The sequence below is a fragment of the Capsicum annuum genome, unplaced genomic scaffold, assembly GCF_002878395.1.
Source record: "Capsicum annuum cultivar UCD-10X-F1 unplaced genomic scaffold, UCD10Xv1.1 ctg1183, whole genome shotgun sequence".
Taxonomy (NCBI): domain Eukaryota; kingdom Viridiplantae; phylum Streptophyta; class Magnoliopsida; order Solanales; family Solanaceae; genus Capsicum; species Capsicum annuum.
Genome location: NW_025816940.1, coordinates 2,020,712 through 2,046,292, shown reverse-complemented (window position 1 = coordinate 2,046,292; position 25,581 = coordinate 2,020,712). Strand labels below are relative to the sequence as shown.

General features: G+C 36.5%; 1 pseudogene; it reads left to right on the top strand.

The window, feature by feature from the left end:
• The first annotated feature begins 21,056 nt into the window (after nucleotides 1–21,056).
• On the top strand, nucleotides 21,057–21,928 carry LOC124890093 (annotated as a pseudogene).
• The last annotated feature ends 3,653 nt before the right edge of the window (nucleotides 21,929–25,581 follow it).

Here is a 25,581-nt window from a genome sequence, read left to right as displayed (position 1 = left end):
ATCTTGTTTTTCTAGTCGCAAGCTTCTTTGTTATCAAATGGATGCGAATACAGGTAATATCAAGATACTGCAGCTACTTAAGGCTAATTATTGTGAAGAAGGATTAAGATACATGTAGAAACTTTAGAACAATTGAGTCTTAGACTTCTTCTACGTAGATAATCCACCAAGGGTCCCACAACCCTAGCTAAGGAGATTAGTCTCTCATGTTTGTGCAAGAAACCATGATTATCAATGAAGAACACATGAAATCAATTGCACAAGAATAAGATGAATAAAATCCAAAGTCTTTAATTGAATAAAACCCTAAAATCTCAAGAACAATTATAAAAGTATGTATAATGTGTAATAGCGCGTAAAAGAACATCATCACGCGTCTTCTAATTAAATATAAACCCTAAGGTATTTATAGTATCTTAAAAAATGAAAATTCTATTAAAAATACGAAAGGTAAAGTTAGGTCGGCCGTCGGTACTACTTGGTCTTCACTTGTATCCTCAGCTTACGAGTCCTACCCTACCTTCTCGTATCCGTTCTAGTGTCTGATCTACCTAAGTCTTCAACTCTCTATTCAACATACAACTTTTTCTTATAGGTCATACCTGAGTGTATGAATTATGTCCTTCATCCGTATTCACCTAGGTCTTATTTCTCTCCAATTCTTGAATACTGGTGTATATATGACATGACTATATAAGTCGTACTCAGACTTTTAACTCGTATAGCTCTGACACTTCAACTCCTGGATAGTAGCTCAGTTTCTGTTATACTTATGAATTCTGCATATGACTCATATCCTGGCTTACGACTGGGGTACATGAGTCCTATCTTCCTCATACTTGGCTCCTCAGTTTGGCTTTTTGTTATGTTATTCATTAATTCAGTATATGAGTCATATCGATTGGCTACAACTCAGATGTTGACTCGTATACTGATCGAAGTTGTTTTTTTTCAGATATTTTTCTTCTCTTTTGTTCAAGTACTATTGTAGACCTATTTTAACTGCAATTCACACCAAAATGCATCATATCCAGCAAAATACCTAAGTTTACGCATAAATTTGTGGTTTTAAGCATCGATAGTGTCGTGTTTCCATGCCATATCAACACCTTCAACTTAAAATTTTGCATGTCCACAGGCAAATAAAACTAAATTACTAATTTTTAGCATAGATTCGATGGTTAAACATGAAGATCTCTAGAAAACCCATGGCAGTTATTTTGAGTTAAATTTCAATTTGCTGTTACCCTCTTAATTTTTGAACTTTCAAGTCAAATTTATGAATACTAATTTAGCACATGTAGAAACATGAAGGAATCCGATGATGGCATTACATTAGAAATAGAAACTTGGGCATAGACATGCTTTACATTCATCAAACAAACTAGCAACCTAGACATATAACCTATGTACATTCACAGCCAAAGAAATCCCATTCACTCTTCATGGATACACCACTTTATTTAGGGATATACAAATGACTCTCTCTCTTATAAAGAAGTAACCGATGTGCACAAAATACCATAAGCTTGACCTTATACTCTTTTCCTAAGTTGTCAGACAATCAAAGTAAGATCACTATAGGACTTTATTTGGCTTTTAACGTAAGCTTGGGGATGGTATGATACGTAAGGATTTTTAAAGTGGCTAAGCCTCCTGAACACTACGCTCTTCTTGGGGTCCACTACTTTTGACTTTATTTATTTCCATCCTTATGTCTCTCATTTTATTCTAAGCACATTCCACTTAGGATAGGTGTTTCTTTCTAGAACTTATTTTTCTTTTTCTATACCTTGTACATTTCTTTCTTTTCTTTCCATCACACCTACCCATGTTTCAACTATGTCCCTTGTACGCACTTTTCTTCATTCTGGCTTTTCTCTTACACATCCCTATGATAGCCACCCTCAACTTAGGCAATTTGCCTAAGTTGAGGTGCATAGCATCCACAAGAGAACTAGGGCCAAAATAAGTTATTGTAAGTTAAATAAGAAGGTGATAGGTGTAATAAGAAAAAATTGATCTAAAAGGTCTCAAACATTTGGATCAAGGGGATTTATTTCTTTGGTTAAGGCATTTTAGGCTCGAGTGGACTCATGCAACAATGGCCTATGATCATCTACTACTTAACCACCCTAAACCTAGATAGAAGCAATCGGGAAAATTCTAGATTCCCACACAACCGGGAACTCATTAAGCCTTACACGCACCCTTACATAGGGCTACACTACTAACTACTAGTTATCCAACTATGTAATTGGTTCGTCCTGATTTGTACTATTCGTTATCCTAATGCCATTATCAGATACTCATAATCATCCCACAAATATATAAATCATTCAAATACTTAAACAAAATTTTTGAGGGGGTTCAACATTTTCAATCATTTTTTATTCTTTTCAGCACAACATTAACACCATTTTTCACAATAGCATTTCAAAAAGTCAGCAGTGCTGTTTCCTAAATCACAAAGTAAAACTCAAAACACAATCAAAATTTTTCAATACATGAAAAATCAAAAATTTAATCAAAATCCATCAATCATAATCAAAAAAATCAAAAGTCTCTGCTGCCATAGGCGCACTGATCTACTCCCTATCTCAACTGCCCGTATTAAACACGCAAGTCATAACAGACTTTCAGTTGTAGCTACATCTAAAAATTTTTAAACTGCTTCCAAAATATTTGGTACCTTCACCCCCAACTTAAGAACGTTGTACTATCCTCAGTGCTACAAAAATAAAATAGAGTAAAGATAAGAGTCATACCTAGGTGCTCAAGGTGTCGGAGCATCAACATCAGAATGAAGGCCCTCAAGTCGGGTCTCACTCTCATCAACAACCATCCCATTAATTGGGACTGACTCAAAAATATTTGGAGGCACAAAAATAACCCCTTAGTATTAGGAACTGGAGCTCTCCACCCACCAACTCTCCTAGCCATCTATAGGACCTGTGTCTAACGGGCCTACTCATCTTGTATACTATCAAGTCTAGCTTTATTCCTAGCTTCTTTAGCTTTCTTCTTCTTTCTCTTTTTTTCTTTTCTTTCTTTCTCAGTCTCCTCAGCCTACACACTTATCGAGACGATCTACATTTAGGAACGTCAACTATGGGAATCATAGTCTCCACAACTAGCTCAACAATAATTAGCCACTCATATAACTTAGTGACCACCTTCTTTATCTCTACAATCACTGGTTGGATATCGACAATATTAGGCGCCTGGCCAATACTTAACAGTCGAGTAATCCTCGACTCAAATACATCAAGGTGCCCTTAGACTCGCCTATCCTGTGACTCGAACTGCCTGTCCATCTGACTTCATACTTCTCCCTCCATGTGACCTACTTTTGTAGTGGGAGTAGCCAACTAGGTCACGACTTCAGTCCAAGAAGATTGGGAAATTAGCATTACACCGAGAGGCATACCCCATGACCTAGGTGGTATAAAATGGACTGGAGGTAGGGCACTGTAAGTCTCCACTACATCTATGGGTACAACCTCAATCTGTGCACCTGCCTCAGTAGTCTCAGCTGGAGCAGGGGCATCTGTCTAGTCATTTTGCAAAAATATTCTCACAATAACATCTGTAGCCTGCCACATAGGTTGGGCCAGAGGGTTGGACGCATATCGAATCAACCCAATGTCAAATATTTTTCGGGCCTTAATCATCTCATCAATGCTGGGTATCTCCAACACTCCTATAGATAAGCATATCTGAGTGATTATTTAGGGGTAGGCTAGCAGTGCCTTTTGAACCCCAACTACCCGATCTTTTAATTTTCGAGCCAAGAACTTACTCACATCAAATGCATACCCTTATATGAAACCTACTATCATATAAGCCCAAATTAGGCTCAGAATATTGTCTCCTATGGTTGGACACTGCCTGTGTCGGGCCAGTGTCCACCAAGATTTCCCCTCAAAACTCAGGGTTTCTTTCTTTATTTGCTATGAGTCTCTGATACCACCTGCAACCCAAGTGTCATGCTCACCATGTGCAGCTATCCGGTCAACTATCCATCTTAACATCACCATTTTCTCATTAGTACCCAATGTTCAATTTGTGATTTTTCTTATCTCAGCCATTTTGTAGTCTATCTTGCCGGTGTTGGTCGAGGCCTGATATTCTATCCCATATAGATATCTCTCGATAGTCCATGAAGAAATATCAACATGCATACCTTGTATCCTGAGGAGGTAATAGGGTTGCCTCTCTTCCACAACCTACCCTGTGGATATTACCGCTGAAGTTCTCCTTTGTACGTGGTATAGAATTCACGAACAGTCACCTTGATAAATCTAGTTAGTTCTCTCATCGTCCAGTTAAAACCATAGTTCCTAAAGTGCTCTTCAAACTCGAGTACTTCAGCCATCCCCGTAGTGGTCATCCTTCTCTCCGAATATAGCACTTTCTTTGTCTTACCACCTAGAAGATGAGACTGTCCTATGTTAAACGTCTCTTACATATTAGGTTACCTCCATCGTTCAACGATGGGCACCAGAGTAATGGTCAATATGAATGAGGGGTCCTGTCTATCTATAGGGGTCACATCTACCTCGGGACCCTAAGCATCACCTGCACTCTCTTCAGCTGAACTAGACTCAGCCTTATCATCATCATTATCGACTAGTATTGGTGTGTGTGGAAGAGAGACAATTGCATTCTTTTTTATCAGTCCCCTTGGTGGTGGTGATTCAGATTTTTGTGGAACTACTTTCTTTCCCTTCGACTTAGTAGGTGCCTTTGTTTGCAGCTTTCTTGGATGTAGTTCCATTATACTCTTCTCTGCTACTTTAAGATGTGGAATCAAATCCTAAAATATTGGTTTCTTTATTCTCAACTGGTGCTTGTTTGTTCCCCTTTTTAGCAACTATTTTGGAAGATGAAGCATTCTTTGGAGGCATTTTTTGTAAGTACACTAATATTAGTAATTAAGAAAAGAAAGGAAAAATTAAAAATTAAAGTTCAGTGTGCTTATTTTCAGTTGGGTACGAGTGGTAGTTACTGGTCATACCCACTGGGTACAAATCATATTCTCGAGCCGTATCCTAGACAGTGCATGACCTTTGTTCACTAGCCAGCTTACGACTCCTCCGTACCAGTCGTACTGGCTGGGTATGACTTGTGACCAACAGTCATAAGCTGGTCAAAAACTTTTATGCTAATATCATTCTTCTCAGGTGGTACGATAAGTGTGTACGTGTATGGTCTGGATATGACTCATATGTCTGAGTCGTATCTATTCCATAACCTTGAATTTGTTAGATTTCCATATTGTCAGTGGGTATGAGTCTCATCATGACTCCCATACCGGTGGGTACAAGTTGTAAGAAGTCTCGTATCCACTGCAACATAGAAGTCCAACTTCAAAGTTTGGTTTTGATGGAAATTCCCAAAGTACCCGCTACTACTAGTAGTTATATTAAACACTTAAAACACAAAACCATATGGAAAAACTATTTCCAAACCCTAGTTCTGCATCCATTCTCCATTTTCAACTTAAATAGCATAAATAATGTATCAATAATCCATGAAATAAAGAAATTACACTTAAACAAAGTTGACAATATCACATACTACTCATTTCAACTTACAATATAGAAAAAAATATATTGGGAAACTTACTTGGTAAGTGTAGAGTAACTTATTTTGATGTTGAGCTCTTAGAGGCCTCGAATTCGAGTTAAAATTACACCAATTGACCTAGTTGAGGTTGTTGGTAAATGGATCAAGTTGAAAACAAGTTGATTTTTAGGATTGAAGTTCAAATTTGGGGATAAAGTTCTGCGGGTACAAGTTAGAAATGTCAGGTTCTCTGTCGGGGTCTCAATTTCCTCTTATATTCAATTATTGGGCCAGGTCTACCCCAAAACTAACCTAGTAAATTGGGGTATGATTTTTCTATACGACTTGTACCCAGACTTACGGGTCATTTCTTTGACTCGTATGGTCCTGGGATCTTACCTGGGTTCTGGAAGGGGTAAGACTCTTGGTCATAAGCTGTACCCAAAGGGTATGACTCATACTGGGAGTCATATTTATTCTAGAAACCAATATCTAATTCTTATTGTTCTCCTAGTCCAATACGACTCCTGCTCACGAGTCGTACCATATAGATACGACTCGTAAATAGTCTGTGTGATACTTATCAACTTCTCTGTATTTTGTCTGCATTTTATTTAGTCCTGCATATTGATCAAACACGTTACCCTATAAATGAAATAAGTATAAAACATGGGTTGGCTCTCTCGGAGCACTTGATTTAACGTCATAGCACGATGTGATTAAGTTGGATACTTAGACTTCACCAACTAGATTCATGGGTTGTCTCCCATGCAACGCTTGATTTAACATTGCGACATGACGCAATTGCCTTAATTACTCAGACTTCATCAAGGTCAATATCAGCTGTCTCATTCACCTCTTCTATATTTCCCATATAGTTCTTTACTCTTTGTTCGTTTACCTTGAATGGGCTTCCACCATCCTTCTTTAGTTCTAAAGCACCATAGGTATGGACTCTTGTCTCAGTGAATGGACCATGCCACCAAGACTTTACCTTACTAGGAAACAAATAAATCCTGGAATTGTAAAGTAGCACTTGGTCACCTTTTTCAAATACCCTTTTCTTAATTTTTAGTCATGATACAACTTCATCTTTACCTTGTAGAGTGTTGAACTTTCATATGCCCGAAGCCGGAATTCATCTATCTTATTTATGCCATTCAACCTATATTTGGATGCATCCTTCCACTCTAAATTTAGCTGCTTCAATGCCTATAATGCCTTATGCTCAAGCTTAATTGGTAAATAGAAAGCCTTTTTATACACAAGATGGTAGAAGCACCTATGGAGGTTTTGTAACCTGTACAGTAAGCCCAAAATGCATCATCTAACATTATCGCCTAATCAGTCATGTTGGAATTCACCATCTTCGCCAATATGGACTTGATTTCTCTATTGGACACTTCAACTTTTCCACTAGTCTGTGGATGATAAGGTATTTCCACCTTGTTATTCACTCCTTATTTGTCAAGCAGACGCTTGAATAAATGATTGCAAAATGTGACCCTCCGTCACTAATAATAACACGTGGTATACCAAATCAAGAAAAGATATTCTTTCTAAAAAATGCAGTGACACTCCTTGATTCATTGTTAGAAAGTGCAATTTCTTCCACCCACTTTGACACATAGTCAACAACTACAATTATGTACTTCATGCCACATGAACTCATAAAAAATCCCATGAAATCTATGCCTTATACATCAAACACTTCCAATTCTAAGATAGGGGTCATAGGTAATTCAAATCTTCAAGAAATAGCACCCTGTCATTGACATTGATCACATGTGGTAGCATAGTCATGATTATCTTTGTATATAGTCGGCCAATGTGGACTATGAGCATCTTTGTATATAGTCGGCCAATAGTATCCACATTGTAGGATTTTAGGAGCTGTGCAGGCCCCTCCATTATTACCCTCAACTGGCGATGAATGACACGCTTTAAGTATGTTCATCATCTCCATTTAATGTATGCACCTACGAATGATTCCATCTACATAAATTTTAAAAAGATAACATTCATTCCAAAAAAAATTTCTTACATCGTGCATGAACTTTTTGCTTTGCTGATATGAAAGATCTTCTAGGACTAAATCACTGGCTAAGTAATTTTCAAAATCTGCAAACCATGGAGTTAAATCTTGGGAAGCTGCCAATATTTGTTCATCTGGAAAACTATAATCAATCTCCAATCCCTTAGAAACCTTCTACATAGCTTCCTCCTCTAGTCTAGACAAGTGACCTACAACTTTATTTTTAGTGTTTTTTTTGTGTTTTACGTTGAAATCAAGTTCTTGCAATAGCATCACCCAACGGATAAGACTCGGCTTTGCATCCTTCTTAGACATTAAGTACTACAATGACACATGGTTAGTGTGCACAATAACCTTTGTCCCAATCAAGTAAGATCTAAAATTTTCAACGGAAAAAACCATTGCCAATAAATCTTGCTTCATCACGGTATAGTTCTTTTGGGTAGGATTTAATGCCTTACTAGTATAGTAGATGGGATGAAGGATATTTTATTTTATTTGGCCTAGTACATCCCCTAAGGCCAATCCGCTGGCATCATACATAACTTCGAAAGGTGAAGACCAATACAGAGACACAATGATTGGAGCAGACACCAACTTCTCTTTTAGGATTTCAAAAGCCTTCTTACATGCATCATCAAAATCAAATTTTACCTCTTTCTCAAGAAGTTTGCAAAGTGGACTAGCAATCTTTGAGAAGTCCTTGATAAATTATCTATAAGAACCTACATGCCCTAGAAAACTTTAAATTCCCTTTACAAAAATGGATAGGGTAATTTTTCAATCACCTCAATCTTCGATCGATCAACCTCTATGCCTGTCTTTGGAATTTTATGCCTAAGCACAGTTCCTTCTTTGACCATGAAATGGAACTTTTCTTAATTAAGTACCAAGTTGCATTCTTCACACCTTTGTAGAGCTTTTTCCAAGTGATTACGACAATCATCAAAAGAATCCCCAACTACAGAAAAGTTATCCATAAAAACATCAATGGTGTTTTCCACCATAACGGAGAAAATGGACATCATGCATCTCTGAAATATGGCTAGAGCATTGCATAGCCCAAATGTCATTCGCTTGAATGCAAAGGTCCTATAAGGACATGTAAAGGTAGTTTTCTCTTGGTCTTCTGGTGTTTTTGCATCTAGAAAATAGTACCATCCTCTACCTGTTAACCTGTCAGCATTTGATCCATGAACGATATCGAAAAATGGCCTTCTAAGTCCAAGCATCCTGCTTTTTATAATCCATGCACACTCTCCATCCAGTGACTAGTCTCATATTCACTTGCTCATTTATATAATTAGGTAAAATAGTTATTCTACCCTTCTTTAGCACGTATTGAACCGGAATAACCCACTTGCTATCTGCAATGGAAAATAGTACACCAATATCCAACCACTTGATGATATCCTTCTTAAGAACCTTCTGCATAGGAGGATTAAGTTGACGTTGATGTTCAATAGATGGAACACAATCCGTCTCCAGCTGAATTTTCTAAGTACACAAACCTGGTGGAATACCAACAATATCTATAATGGACCATCCAATGGTCGTCTTGAAATTCAACAACACGAACAATAATGCTTCTACCCATGACTGGCTCAGATCAGCTGCAATAATAACTGGTGAAATATTATTGGCCCCCCAAAATGCATATTGCAAGTGAGATGGGAGGGCCTTCAATTCTACCACCAATGGTTCCTTGATGGATGGAGGAACTGGTGGATTAGTTCGATTCTTAATCTATATCAAGTTTCTTTGGTGCATAATTATAATAATAACTATGCAATGCACTCACCAGCTCCTTATACTCCTCAATACCTTCAGATTCAAAATTCATAATTACAGCCACAAGAGCTTCGATACCTATCCTCTCTTCTACAGGAATAATTATATAAGAACCATCATCCCATAGAGTTACTACATCAACATCATGGAATGAATCTGTCTCCTCATCATCTACATCAATCACAGACACCACTCTCAATTCATCAGGCTACTTCAAAGATTTGCATACGTTGAATGTCACCTGTTTATCATTGAGTCGCAGCATCATATGTCCTTTCTCCAGATCAATTAGAGTCCTAACTATATCTAAAAATGGTCTTCCCAAGATGATCGGTACTTGAAAGTCCACTTCATAATATAATATAACAAAATTAATAGGAAATATAAAAGAAGACATTTTTACCAAAACACATAAAGAATACCAACAAAATTCTTCACTATCCTGTCTGCCATTACTAGTCTTATGGTAGTTGGTTTGGGATCTACCAACCCCAATTATTTGAATACAACAAAGGGAATAAGGTTAATTCTAGCCCTCAAATCATATAATGCTCGAGTGAAGTTGAAAGACCCAATAGTGGAAGGTATTGCAAAAGTGCCAGGGTCCTTCTTATTCTTTTCTACCAAAGATCTAGTACTACAATACTTCAATGATGAATATTCCCAATAGATTCATAACTGACTGAACTTTTCTTGGTGATCAAATCCTTCATGATTTTTGCATATCTTGGCATCTGCTCCAATGCCTCTATAAACGGTATGTTGACAATTAATTCTTTTAACATAGGTAATTTTGATACTTACCTTCTTCTTATTTCTTTCTTAATTTTTGCGGATAGGGAGAAAGTGGTCTTAGAATAGATTTCAGCATAGGTCCTGTAGCCTTTTCTTCTCCTTTATTCGGATTTCTACTACTCCCAGCATAAATTCGATCATCCTCACTCTTCTACTCATCAACTGTGAGTACAGGTGGATCTGTTGTAACCTTACCACTTCGAGTGGTAATGGCCTGGCCTTGTCTATCATTTTTGGGATTTACTACTATATTACTTGGAAGAGTGCCGAGTTATCTTTGATTCACTATGGCTGACTTCTGACCAAACTGCTGCTCTAACTGTTTGATTGCTGTTGCATGTGACTCAATTTTCTGGTTCAACCCTGACAAATCAGCTTTTATATCTTTCAAGCAGTTTTCTTGACTTGCTTACCCTTTTACCAGCTTGGACAAAAATGCCTCCATTCTGGACTCTATATCTCGGCTACCTGGTGGAATATACTTTTCACTCTTCTCCTTAAAGTCATCCTTACACTGCTAATCACTATCTCTATATCTACTTATATCTCTATATCTATCATTATAGTAGTTCAGTCCTTGATTCCCTTGCTCCTGGGCTTAGAAATCTGCCAATGCATGATCAAGATACTTATCATCTTCTTCAGATTCAATCTCAAATGGTTTGGAGGTAGAAACCTATGCCACTATTGCATTCACCTTCTCAGGACTCATTAACACAAATTATTTTATAAGCAACCTAATATTTGTACGAAGCTGTGCAACCTATTGTGATACCATATCATTCGCTGCTCTATATGTATGTGTTTCTCCAAATAGTATATGTACTACCACCGTGTTTTGGATCTTGAGTATGCCATCCTCTATTGGTAACTGCAATATCATCTAGCATTTTCTGTGCAGCTTCCCAACGAAGATTCATAAATACTCCTCCTGAATTAATATCTATCATAGCTCTTGAGCTATGATTAAATGATCAATCGAAGATATTAGATAAGTTAGATCCTTTGAATCTATGATTTGGTACCATGCTCAGCTTCTTCTTGAATCGAAACCATGCCTCATACATAGACTCTGCAGGTAGCTATCTGAAATTGTAAATTTCATCCTTTAATTGTAACATCTGTGTATGAGGGAAGAATCTGCTCAAAAATTGTGTCTTCAACTCATGCCAAGTAGTATAGATCCTCTTAAAAGTTACCCTAGCCATAAAGATGCTTCTCCAATCAAAGAAAATGGGAACAACCTCAATCTTAATGCTTCTTGATTTACCCCTGGAATATTGTAATTTGTGCAGATCCCAAGAAAATTTGTAAGGTACATGTTTGTGTTATCCTTTGCAGCCCCTAAAAACTCACCCTTCTGATTTAGAAATTGGATCATGACACTAGTGATATCAAACTTCACATTAGGGGCTAATGGATGAGGCATAATGGCTCCAGACTCCATAGGCTCAACATAACCCAGATCTTCATCATCTTCCTCATATGGGTCTAAGTGTTGCTATGCTGAAATAAATAGAGTCCTGCCTCTATAAACTCGATGATCAATAACCTGTCTCGGTCGAATCAATCTTTGCTGAGCTACTGCCATCTCTGCAGGAAGTCTGGCTTCTTCTAATTCTCTACGTTCTTGCTCTAACAGTTGTTGTGTCTATAAGTCTTCAATATTCCATGGATCTAATAAAGCATGCGGGAGTGCTGCATTTAGGTCCACAAGTGGGGGATCTTGCACCCCATCACGAACTTGTCCTGGCATCCTTCTAGATATTTGAAGGATTCTTTCTGGCTTTGGATAAAAAAGGAGTAAGGGATTGCCTCTACTCCTAGTACTTGGCATACACCGACGTATGCCAAAGCAAAAAAAAAACAAAAAAATTTAAAACCTACGAACTTCACCAATTTAATTTACTACTCAAATGTTGTCCCTGACAACGACGCCAAAATTTGATGTTGCCCAAAACTACACCTCAACTAGAAGTATAATACGATTGAATGCAAATATATTAACCCAACAAGGTTGGGGTCGATCCTACAGGAAAAATGTAAATAGTTGCTTGTTTTGATGTAATCCACGAGCAGTGAAGGAAAGTATGTGGGGGGTTTTGGTACCAATTGTAGATAGTAACCAATTCTTGAGTGCTTTTGAGTTGAAATCAATATGAGATGAACCCTAGGTTTATGTTCCCCCTGGCTTCTCAACTACATTAACTACGTTAACTATGTTATTCTGCTGTTCTGCATGCAAAGCCTACAAGTTAGGTATTATTTACTGCTTAGAAGATAAATTTCACTCTTTGACTTGGTTATCGTCTTAGGGTGTCACCTTGTTGCCCCTTGCTACGACCTCAGGTATACTTGGTTATCATATCATTATCTTAATTTCTTTTCCTAATCTCAACATTCTTGGTTATAGAATGGATGCGAATACAGGCAATCTCAAGATACTGCAGCTACTTAAGGCTAATTATTGTGAAGAAGGATTAAGATACATGCAGAAACTTTAGAAATAAAGTATCACACTTCCTCTACGTAGCTAATCTGCCAGGGTTCCCACAACCCTAGCTAAGCAAATTAGCTGCACATGTTTGAGCAAGAAACCATCTTTATCAATTAAGAACATATAAAATTAATTGCAAAAGAATAAGATGAATAAACTCCAAAGTCTTTAATTGAATAAAACCCTAAAATCTTAAGAACAATTGTAAAAGTATGTAATAATGTGTAATAGCGCGTAAAAGAACATCACCACACGCCCTCTAATAAAAAATAAACCTGAAGGTATTTATAGTATCTCAAAATAACATAAAAATCCTATAAAAAATGGAAAAGGTAAAGTTAGGTTGGCAGTGGTACGACTCGGTCTTCACTTGTATCCTCAACTTACGAGTCATACCCTGCCTTGTCATATTTGTTCCAATGTCTGATCTGCCCAAGGTTTCAACTCTCTGTTCAGTATACAACTTCTTTTTACGAGTTATACCTGAGTGTACGATCCTTATCCTTTATCCGTATTCACCTGGGACTTCTTTCTCTCCAATTTTTGAGCACTGGTGTATATACGACATGCCTAGACGAGTCATACTTAAACTTCTGACTCGTATAGCTTAGACACTTTAACTAATGAATAGTAGCTTAGGTGCAGTTATGCTCATGAATTCCGCATACGACTCGTACCCTAGCTTAAGATTGGGGTACACGAGTCGTATCTTCCTCATACTTGTCTCCTTAGTTTGTCTTTTGGTTCTGTTATTTATACGATTTAGTATATGAGTCTTATCGATTGGCTATAACTCAGATGCTAACTTGTATGCTAATCGAAGTTGGTCTTTTTTAGATCTTTACCTTCTTTTTTTGTTCAAGTACTGTTGTAGACCTGTTTTACGTATAATTCACACCAAAGTGCATCGTATCCAACAAAATACCTCGAGTTCATGTATAAATTCATGGTTTTAAGCATTGATAGTGTCGTGTTTCTATGCCACATCAAAAATCAACATGATTATACAGTTAAATTCATAAATTGAGGGGTTTAACATGAAATTCACTTGAATATGATATGGGAAATTGTAACTTGAAGCATGAGATAACCTAACTTTTCATGAAATCATCCTTGGTCTTGAATTGAATCAAATTAATAAGGAAAGACATGATTTAAACTCATCTTGAACATATAAAACTCCATAATAAAAGAAAAATCCCTACTTTAGTTGAAAAGAAGATTTTTCTGCTCCATGGGTGAAAGGGACCCATGGATGAACACCCACATACCTTAACAACTGAATTCTTGAAGATTTCTTGGATTGGAAGCTTGAAGTCTTGATTTCTTGTGAATAAAGCTTGAATTTTTTCTTGGGGAAGGAGAAGAAAGATTTTCTTGGGAGAAATTTGAGTGAAAGAGGCAAATAATGCCCTTTTGGAATCCCAATTCATGTAATGGACGAAATAGGATGAGGAAAAATGACCCAAATGCCCCTTAGCTTAATGGCCAAGGGGTTGGATGAAAGGCATGGGCACGCTGCGGGCTCCAGTCTGATGATTTATTTTCCAAGTACACCCGTACACCCGTCTGAAAAACCTGAAAATTCCTCGAGACATAACTTTTTTAATCCCAAACATGTTTCAGCTTAAAAATCAATGTCTCGAGGTTGAAAGACCAAAATAAAAATCATCAAAGTTTAGGGGTCTTGAAAGGGACTAAATCTTTAACACTTAGTGAAAAATCCAAGCCTTGGACCCCTTAAACATACAACTAAGAGATGAATTGAGTTTAAGATATTACCGGGTATTACAGTATATCCCCTTGGGAACGTTCATCCTCGAATGAAACTGGTTAGACTGAGACTATTGAGGAAACTGAGATTATATACTAAATATGCATGACTTGAAACATGATTACATAACTGAGTTTAAAGATTGATACATGAACTGAACTGATTTTGTGAATGCATACAATGACATGAGATTGGTTACATAGATGAAACTGAGAACGAAAAATAGTCAATCTAATAAAGTTCGTTACCTTAAGATGAATCTAGGTTTTTTGAGAAAAGAAGAGGGTACTTGGTTCACATACCTGGTTCTACTTCCCAATTATCTCCCTCAACAGACTGATTTCATCAAAGAACTTTAACCAAGGGAACTTCTTTATTCCTTATTTTATGAATCTGACAATCAAGGATCTCAACTGGGACTTCTTCGTAGGAAAGGTTCTCCTTCACGTTCGTATCTTCTAAAGGAACAACTACAACTAAATCACTAATACATTTCTTTAACAAGGAAACATGAAATATCGGATGTACTGACGCCAAATTTGCAAGCGACTCTAGCTCATATGCTACTTTCCCAAAATGAATTAAGATTCTATATGGGCCAACATAGCGGGGACTGAGTTTCCCCTTTTTTCCAAAGCTCTTCACTCCCTTCATAGGTAAAATCTTCAAATAGATGAAATCACCAACATCAAACTCAATATCCCTTCTCCTCACATCTGTATAAGATTTCTAACAGCTTTGGGCTGTCTTCAGCCTCTCCTGTGTCAACTAAAATTTCTCTATCGCATCAAACACTAAATATAACCCTATTAAAGTAGCTTCACTTGCCTCAAACAAACTAATACAAGATCTACATCTCCTTCTATAGAGAGCCTCAAACGGAGCCATCTGAATACTGGAGTAATAACTATTGTTATAGGAAAACTCAATCAAAGGTAAGTGGTCATCCCAACTACCTTTAAAGTCAACAGAACATGCTCTTAACATGTCCTCTAAGGTTTGAATGGTCCTCTCTGCCGAACCATCTGTCTAAGGATGAAAAGATGCACTAAGATGAACTTGGGTACCAACACCCTTCTAAAAAGCATTCCAAAAGTGGGAGGTAAACTGAGTACCTCTATCTGATATGATAAACAATGAAATCCCATGCAACTTAACCAACTCCCTAATATAAAGCCTGGCATAATCCTCAGCTGAGTACAAAGTTTGAACTAGCAGGAAATGAGTTGATTTGTTCTTTTTATTGACAATGATGCATATCAAATTATGCTGACAATGTGTACGAGGCAACCCTGTCATAAAATCCATATTCTGCACTCCCTACTTTAAAGTGGGGATGCTAAACTCCTGCAATGTACCACTAGGCTTTTGGTCCTCAACTTTGACCTCCTGATAATTTGGACTCTTAGCCACAAATCCTGTAACATCCTTCTTCATACCATTACACAAATAGATTTCCTGCAAATCACGGTAAATCTTAGTGGCTCCTACATGAATAGAATACCTCGCACCATGCTCTTCCTCTAAAATTTATTGCCTCAAACCATCAACACATAGAACACATAATCTACCCTAACAATGAAGGACACCATCTCCCCATTCAGAGAAAACCTTCACTTTTTGATCTCTAACAGCTTTCTTCAACTTAACTAAACTAGGATGTCTATCCTGCTTTTCTTTCACTTCAGCCACCAATGAAGATTCCAAACCATTCTGAACCCCTATGGTACCTTTCGCTGAATTAACCAACCAAACACCTAATATAGCAAGTTTATGAGCCTTGCTTACTAACTTCTTCTTATCTCCCTCAACATGAGTAACACTACCCATAGACAATCTACTAAGCGTATCTGCCACTACATTGGCCTTGCTCGGATGATACAACACACTAATATCATAATCTTTTAACAACTCAAGCGACCTTCTCTGATGAAGATACAACTTAAGCTACCTTCTCTGACGAAGATACAGATCCTTCTGCATAAACACTTACTATAAACTCTTATGATCAGTGAATACATCAACATTAATCCTATAAAAATAATGTCTCCATTTTTTTAAGGCGAAAACAACAGCTACCAACTCAAGATCATATGTAGGATAACACAATTCTCAGATGGTCTGCATGATCATTCTCACTACGAGAGTAGATAAGGATATCATTAATGAAGACTATGATGAATATATCCAAGTACTGTTTGAACACCCTGTTCATCAAGACCATGAAAGATGTAGGGAAATTCCTTAATCCAAAATACATAACTAGGAATTTGAAGTGACCATACCAAGTTCTAAAAACTGTCTTTAAAATGTCATATTCTCTGACTCTAAGATGATGATAGATGGATCTAAGTTCTATCTAAGAGAAATAACTAGCACACTGAAGTTGGTTGAACAAGTCATCAATTTTGGGGAGTGGATACCAATTCTTAATGGTGACTTTATTCAACTAACGGTAGTCGATGCACATTCTAAGAGAACCATCTTTCTTATGAACGAACAAGACTGGATAGCCCCATGAAGAAAAACTAGGCCTAATGAAACCCTTATGTAAAAGATCTTTTAACTATTCTTTCAACTCCTTAAGCTCAGCTGGACCCATTTTGTAAGGTTGAATAGAGATAGGTTGGGTATCTGGAAGGAGATCTATTCTGAAGTCAATTTCCCTTTTGGGAGGAACTCTAAGAAGATCTTTAGGGAACATATCTGGAAATTCCCTTACTACTAGAACTGACTCAAGACTCAGGGTTTCAGAATTTGAGTCTTTGAATAAGAAAAGATAGTAAATACACCCCTTGGATATCATCTTTCATGCTCTAAGATAGGAAACAAAATAACATTTACGTACTAAGGTACTACCCCTCAATTCGATGATTGGTTCATTAGGAAACTGAAATTGTATGATTTTATTTCTGTAATAAACTAACGCATAACATGAGTGGATCTAATTTATGTCGAGAATGACAGTGAAATCAATCATTTCTAACTTTACAAGACCAACTGAGGTGACTTTCTAAGACACTGTGACTGGGTAATTTCTGTATTCCCGTCTGGCTATAATAAATTTACCTACAGGGGTAGACATTGAGAAAGGCTCTGCTAACATTTTGAGACTGACACCAAAGTTGACGGCTATATAAGGAGTCACAAAATAAAGCGAAGCTCTGAGATCTAACAATGCATAAACATGAAGATGGAAAACCTGTAACATACCTGTAACCACATCAGGAGAAATTTCCTGATCATGTCAAGTCTGGAGTGCATACAATCTATTCTGATGCTGCCTACTGGTTGCACTGGAGGTGGCACTTTGCTGTGTTAGGTGACCTACTGGAGCTGATAAAGGATTAGTCTGGCTCTGTTGGCGTGAATCCTTTCCCCTCTAAGCAACTACCGAATACCTCCAAACCCTATGGCCTGGATTACCACATCTAAAGCATACATGTCTACCATCTCTGCACTCACCTTGGCAGTTCCTACCATATTTCTGACAAAGCGGATTAGTACGCCCACTGTTCATACTACCTTAGGACTTAGAGCCTGGCGCCTTGTCCCGACTATATTTCCTGAACTTAGGCACTGGAACACTGGCTAAAAATAGAGGTGGGGCTAAAAATTTTTTTTAGAACTGAGAACAGTTACCACCCTCTAACCTTGGTTGAGAAAAATTAAAACTACATATTTTGGCCCTCTTGTTCTCTCTCACTCTCTCTTTACGCTTCTCCTCCTTAATTTGCTGAGCATGAACCATGAGTCTAGATAGGTCTATCTCCTTAATCAACATGTCAGTCCTACACTCCTTAACCATACTATCAGCTATACTAGATACAAACTTACTTATTCTAGACCTATTGTCTGCCACCATAGTAGGAGCATACCTCGCCAACTGAGTGAACTTAAGAGAGTACTCCTTCACACTCATGCACCTTTCTTCAAATTAATAAACTCTTGCACCTTAGCTTCCATTAACTCTAATGGGAAGATCCTGTCTAAGAAAACCATGGAAAACTCCTCCCACTCATAGGCCCTGCCTTCATACCTCGGTCCTCCCCCACTACTTAAACTAAGTGTGAGCTACATTCTACAACTGATATGTAACTAAATCTACACTCTTACTCAAAGTGACACCCATGATATTAGTCACCTTTTGTACCATATCCTAAAACTCCTTTGGCTCCTCCTTAGACTTAGATCCCGAAAACAAAAAGCGATTTATCCGAGTAGAATTTTGAATCCTAACTACAGCTGTATTTACCACTGGATTGGATAGGGAAATATCCTAGTAGTTGTTTTGAGTAGATAATGAATGGTCCAGGGTCCTAAAAGTTGCCCTGAATTTAGCATGAGAAATATGCTCATTCAGGGGATCTGCCTGAACAAGTGGTGGTGCAGGATGATCCCTATTCCTTCTTCCATTATTTCTTCTGTGAGGCATTGTCTGTAAACATAATGAATGATGAGTTAGAAAGAGAGTTTAAATAGGGATCATGCTCTTTTGCACAACATAAACATTGAAAAAAGGGAAACTTTCCTAAAAATGTTTTATAGCCTCTTATCTATAAGTGTGGCGCACTTTACACCCATGCATATGACTCCACTCAACACATTTTTTAGATTCCCTAGGATACCTTAAAACCTTATGCTCTAATACCAAGTTTTGTCACAACCCGAGACTACCCCCTAGTCACGACAACGGTGCGTACGACTAAAAGTGACCACAAGCTAACCCATGAGCTGTTACCTACTGAGAACGCTGAACAAAAATAGTAATACAATACATGTGCAAAAGGTAAGCTTATAAGATACTATAAAATTAGATACTGTATCAAAACATATCTGAAATATCTAATAAAATAATATAAACAAACTGTCTATCTCAAAATAACTGATAACACTGAACTGACTGACTACTTGTCTAACTGATTGTCTGAAAGTCTCTAAACATCATGTGGAGTTGATAGGACAGACCCCCAACTAACTCCAACTGACTGAACATAAGAAAGCACTCATGTAACTGAAATAAACAAATTGTGTCCTCAATGGATAAGGACTTACCACTACTGCTGCCGAGTAACGCTGAGCTGTTTAAGAACGGTTGGGAAACTGTGCGTCTGAACCTATGTTATAAGACAACTTAGCGTAAAGAAAAGTATGTGGTCAGTACTTTGAATATACTGGTAAATGAGATGAGGACTGGATGAAATGCACGAGGTAACTAAGCATAAATCATGAACATGTAATATCTGAGAATGCAAGACAAAGCATAAAAGATTGAAAGCTGTATAACTGAATAACTAAAAATCTGTACACTTGGTCAAGGAAACTTGAATTGAAATACACTAATTACTGTACAGAGATTGTAGGAGGTATCATATAACTGACATGTCCCAATCTGAGCTAATTGGGGTCTAACCTATAATCCCACTTGGAATGGTGACAGTACCATGCCACACATACTAATACTGGCTGTGTGGATCCACTAGTCTGGTGTCCCAAAGGACTAAAGAGTCAGTCCTAACTGATAGGTGACCTCTAAGGGAATATTAGTCCTAAAATAATGGGTGATATCTCATAATCCTATGCTGTTTACATAGTTCTTGAATTTAGGGACTGCTTCTAAGGATCCAATCCTATTTGGTGGGTGAGCCCCCATCCCTAGGTTTACTCAGTGCTAAATCCTACTGCCAACTAAACTGACACTGGTGCTAAACTGAAATAAGTTTACTGAACATTATTTCTAATGATCCTCATCATGATTATACCAACTGAGAAAAATAATAATATTCATGGATTAACTAAGTCATTATTTGAAAATCTAAATCATGTAAAACACATAGGTATTAGGTGTTCATAACCCTCCACGCTGAAAGATCAAAATACGATATCAAAGATTAAAACTATAGTATGGATCATGGTTCAAAGTCCAAAAACATAGACATTTCATCAAACATCATGGTTCAAAGTCCAAAAACATAGACATTTCATCAAACATGTAAGAATCATGAACTTGAACATGGGAATGTGTTAAACATGAGAAATCAACATGATTACATGGCTAAATTCATAAATTGGGGGTTTAACATGAAATTCACTTGAATATGACATGGAAAATTGAAACTCGAAGCATGGGATAACTTAAATTTTCATGAAATTATCCTTGGGCATGAATTGTGTAGACACATGATTTTTGACCCTCCCTAAGTTTTAACCTATTTTATTATATTAAATATTTATATATTTTTATATTTTTTCTCTTTCAGCGAGAACCTTATCACATTTCACGGGTACAAACTTTTATTCTTCTCTTTCATACCCCTTTAGGGTTTCTCCTTTCTTCTTCTTCAATAAAATCCAGCTCAATTTTGCCTGCAAAAATAATGCCATAAAGTGGAATCCCCCAGCCACCAATGGCACCAATGGATGAACAACAACAACAACAGTACCAACAACACCAACAACCACCACCACAATAGCAATTGATGATGCCACCTCAGCAACAGCAACAATAACAACAATAACCACCATAATTTTAACCTTCCTAGGCTTAGCAACAACAACAGTCATCGCAACAACAATATAGTGCTGCCATTTCAATGAGTAATTCGAGTCCTAGCTCGGTAGCAAATCTCAATGAGGTTTGATCTCTTTGGATTGGGGATTTATAACTTTGGATAGATGAGAATTATCTATCTACCTTCTTTTATCATACCGATAAGCTTGTTTCTACTAAGATCATTAGGAACAAGCAAAGTGGCCAGCCTTAAGGTTATGGATTCTTTGAGTTCAGGAGTTATGCTACTGTAAAAACTATTTTACAGACATATAATGACACCTTGATACCAAATATGGAATAGATTATTCATATGAATGGTACATCTCTTGGTGCTAGTGAGAAGAGAGATGATTCACCTAAGTATACAATATTTGTTGGTGATTTGGCTGCTGATGTAATGGATTATGTGTTATAAGAGACATTCAAAACCGTGTATTCATCAGTAAAAGGTGCAAAAGTTGTAATAGATAGGATCACTGGACATACTAAAGGATATGGATTTGTCAAGTTTGGTAATGAGAGTGAACAATTACGTGCTATGAACAAAACAAATGGTGTGCTTTGTTCAACTAGGCCCATGAGGATTGGCCTGACTGCGAACAAGAAACTAGTGGATACCCTGCAGAAAACAACCTATCAAAGTCCTCAAGCTACTCAAGGAAAAAGTGACCCAAATAATACAACTATATTTGTTGGTGGTTTGGATCCTAGTGTCACAAAAGAACATTTGCGGCAAGTGTTCTCCCCATGCGATGAATTAGTTCATGTGATGATAGTGGCTGGAAAGAGCTGTGGGTTTGTTAAGTTTGGCAGTGGAGCTTCTACTGAGCAGGATTTATCAAGCTTGAATGGCATACAATTGAGAGGAAAAACATTCGACTTTCATGGGGGCATAGCCCTTCTAATAAATAGTCCAACCAGACTTAATAGGGTGCTAGTGTATATTATGGATATGGCCAAGGATACGAGGCTTATGGAGGATATGCTCCTCTTGATCAGGACCCTAATATGTATTACGGGAATTACCCAGGACATACAAATTATCAGCAGCCACAACAGCGTTGTTGCTTATTTTCAAGGAGGCAAAGAAGTATACGGTGTGTAAGTTTCTAGTGTTTTGGCTAATCTTTCCAGTGATAAACTGAGTGATTGTGTGAGTTTTTGTGGGATATTTTCTTTTCTTCTGTCTGTAACTTGAGTTTTCTACAACTTAGTAGTACGTGTACTGCTGAAACACGTCGACCAGTATCTCTACCTATGCGTAGACTTGTTATGCTGTTTCTTACTATTTTTGATTTGTAGTTTTTGATTGCTTAGTTTTAAAAAAAATTATATTTTTGTCTTATATTCACTTTAGTTCTTATTTCATTTTTTATAAGTTTTGGTTGAAAATAAATAAAAATAATAAATAAAGTTACATTTTTGGGGTATTTTTATCTTTATTTGCATTTTTATTTTTAAAATAATACGAAAGTTCAAAATATATATATATTTTCCTTTTAAATTTTAGTAAATAAGATACTAATTTTAGTATTATATTTATTTTTGGCTATTTATGAACTTTTTTATATTTTCTTAAATATAAAATTAATTAGTTAATATTATTTTATTATTATTATTATTATTATTATTTTCTATTTTATATATTTTAATTAAAAAAATTTAAATTCAAAATTCAAATCCTAAAACTACCCAATCTCTCCCCACACTATTTGATAATCCCTTAACTATTGCCCAATATCCCTTTATTTAAGGGAACTTCCCCAACCTCCTCAGGATATATGTATCATTAGACACTAAAAAAAAAAAAGAAAAATCAGAGAGAAAAAAATATCAGATAAAGAGGGAAAGGAAGCAAAAAACAGTAAAGAAAAGAATATCAGGTTCAAGTTTGGAGTTCTGCTTGAGGTTTACAGTCATGGGTTTCTTCATTTTAATCTATTACAAGTTATTGTCCTATTTTATATTATGATTTTCATGAGTTCTATTGTCATGAATCATGGTATGAAATTAAAATATTCATATAGACTCATGCACTGTTTAGTATGATTATTAGAATGTTATAGAATTAAGTTATTGAATATTTGTATACTTTTACACAAAAAAGATCTATATTCTCACATCACTAAACAGATATACAGATGGAGAACACGTACACAGACAGTGAGGAAAATATATCAGAAAAATAAAATAAGGGAAAATGGTCATACCCAAAATACACTATACACACCATTTACACTGTATTTTTAAAATATTCATCAACAAATACAGATATGCACTGTTACACGCACACACACATATAGAAATTAGTGAAAGAATTGAGTGGGTTAGGTAGCACAAATAGTGAATAAAAAGATGTTGAATAGACAAGAGAAGAAAAAAGAAAATTAGTGAAAGTAGAGGGAAAACAGTGAAAAATCAAAGAGAAAAGAGGCATTGTTTAAATTTTTCCGACAAATTTTCACTAGAATTGTTATCTTTTTCGACGACTTAACAATGAAAGCCCACCAAAATTACATAAACCAGTAACCAAAATCACCCTTACTGCCGCCTTACCACCATAGTCGGCAATCTTCCACAGCCAGTAAATTCTAGCCCAAACCAATGAATAACCGATGACCCACAGTCCCCACGTACACAGATTTACGCGTTTACCCATTGAAAAATGCTGTGAGACTATGAAAAATAGAGAAAATTGGTTGGCTGAGCAAAAATTCAGTGGCTGAGAAAAAACCCAACAAGTTGAGTTTTTTCGGTGATTTTCTCACTGGAATCAGTTACTTTTCGGCGGATTCCTCACTGCCGATCCAAAATCTTGCTAATCATTATAAAAAATTTACCAAATTTTCTTCGGGAAGCATTACTGGTCTTGTTTGGTTACTATTCCAGCGAACCTGCCGGCAAAATGACGAAACCAACTCCGCTATTCCCTAAACTGACTCGGGACTATATTATTGTTAGTATTTCATTTGGATTTGGACTTTATTTTTTGTTCGAATCAAAATTTGGGGGATTTTGTATCTAAAGTTGTTTTATAATCTTAGTTTGGGTTTATATTAATTTAGAGAACAAAATAGATTTGGAAAATTGTAATAAAATTAGCATAATAAGGGTAACTTTATGTATATTTTTTATTTATTTATTTATCTATTATTTTATTTATTTATTTATTTAATTACTTTATTATTTTTATTTCATTGTTAAAACTTAATAATTATTTGTTGAATTAATCAATCGCCTTAATTAAATTTTGCTCATAGTTTATTGTTAAAGTTAGGTGACATTTCGAGTAGGCAAGCTTTTTAACGCTTGGCAAATTTTAGACTCGTTTAAAATTCTTGTCTCGATTAATAATGTGGCATATGCATATTTTTTGATATGTTTAAAAAGTATTCAAGGATGCAATAATGCACCATGACAAATATTTTTCTAAATGTAATTTTTCACTGCTTTAATACAAGAGTTTTAAATAGTTTTAGTATGTTAAAAATGAGCGAATTTAGGCCTTAACACAATTTACCCAAAATAGCTTAAGTCAAGATAAGTCAATAAAAGTGACTGTGCTAGAACCACAGGACTCAAGGGATGCCTGTCACCTTCTACTCGACCAACAGAAATCCTTACCTGGTCATTTATTTTTTCAGACCAAAATAATATAGAGTCATTTTCTTTTGACTAGGGTTTCAAAAAGGTGACTTGGAACATCATAACTCAATTCCAAGTGGTGACTCGTTAATTAAAATAATCCCAAAATATCATCACTTTAATTGAAAAAATTCTTCGACTTCGACACCGTGAGCGAAAAAGGGGTGTGACATCTCTGGCGACTCTGCTGGGGAAAAACTAGAATTCAAGCTTTTAATATTGAATTTTACTTGCTTTAATTATTTTGATATTGTGTTTGTTGGTCTAATGTGTTACTTGTTGCTTATTTATTGCTTTGATATTGTTGAACTGTATTATAATTTGTTTCTCTCACGCACCCTCTCTTAGTCTCATAAATAGGATAGAAGAAATGCATCATATGTATCCTACCTTCTTTTTGAGATAGCCGGAGTGTCAAAGAACTTGGTGAAGGATTATTAGTCACACATGTTAAGTGGAGTTTGGATCCACAATGAAGGCGGAGTAGCACTTCTACTGAACAAGTTGTCCTTCCACAAATCGAGTGTCCGCTTGGGTAAGCTAGTCTAGATACCTATCCCTATTAGGCTAAACTTAGTAGAACTAAAACTCAGAATCTGATTATCCCTATTAGGTTCCGCTTTATTTGCATCACGTGCATTTGACTTAGCGTTACTCGAAAAAGGGGCTGGTTCTGTCTAGGATAAGTGACACTTTATAATAACCAACATGTGCATCCTACGTGCTCTTTGACATTTATTTGAAAGGCCATTTGATTGTTGACCGGCTTTAGGTAACATGGTGAAACGCAAGAGAGTATTTTGTCCTCAAATTTAACAAATCATTTTCAAGAAAACTAAAAAATATATATAGTTTTTAAGGTCTTCATGAACTACGAGGGTCTGATACTCACTATTTAGTGAGATATGTAGGAAATCCTT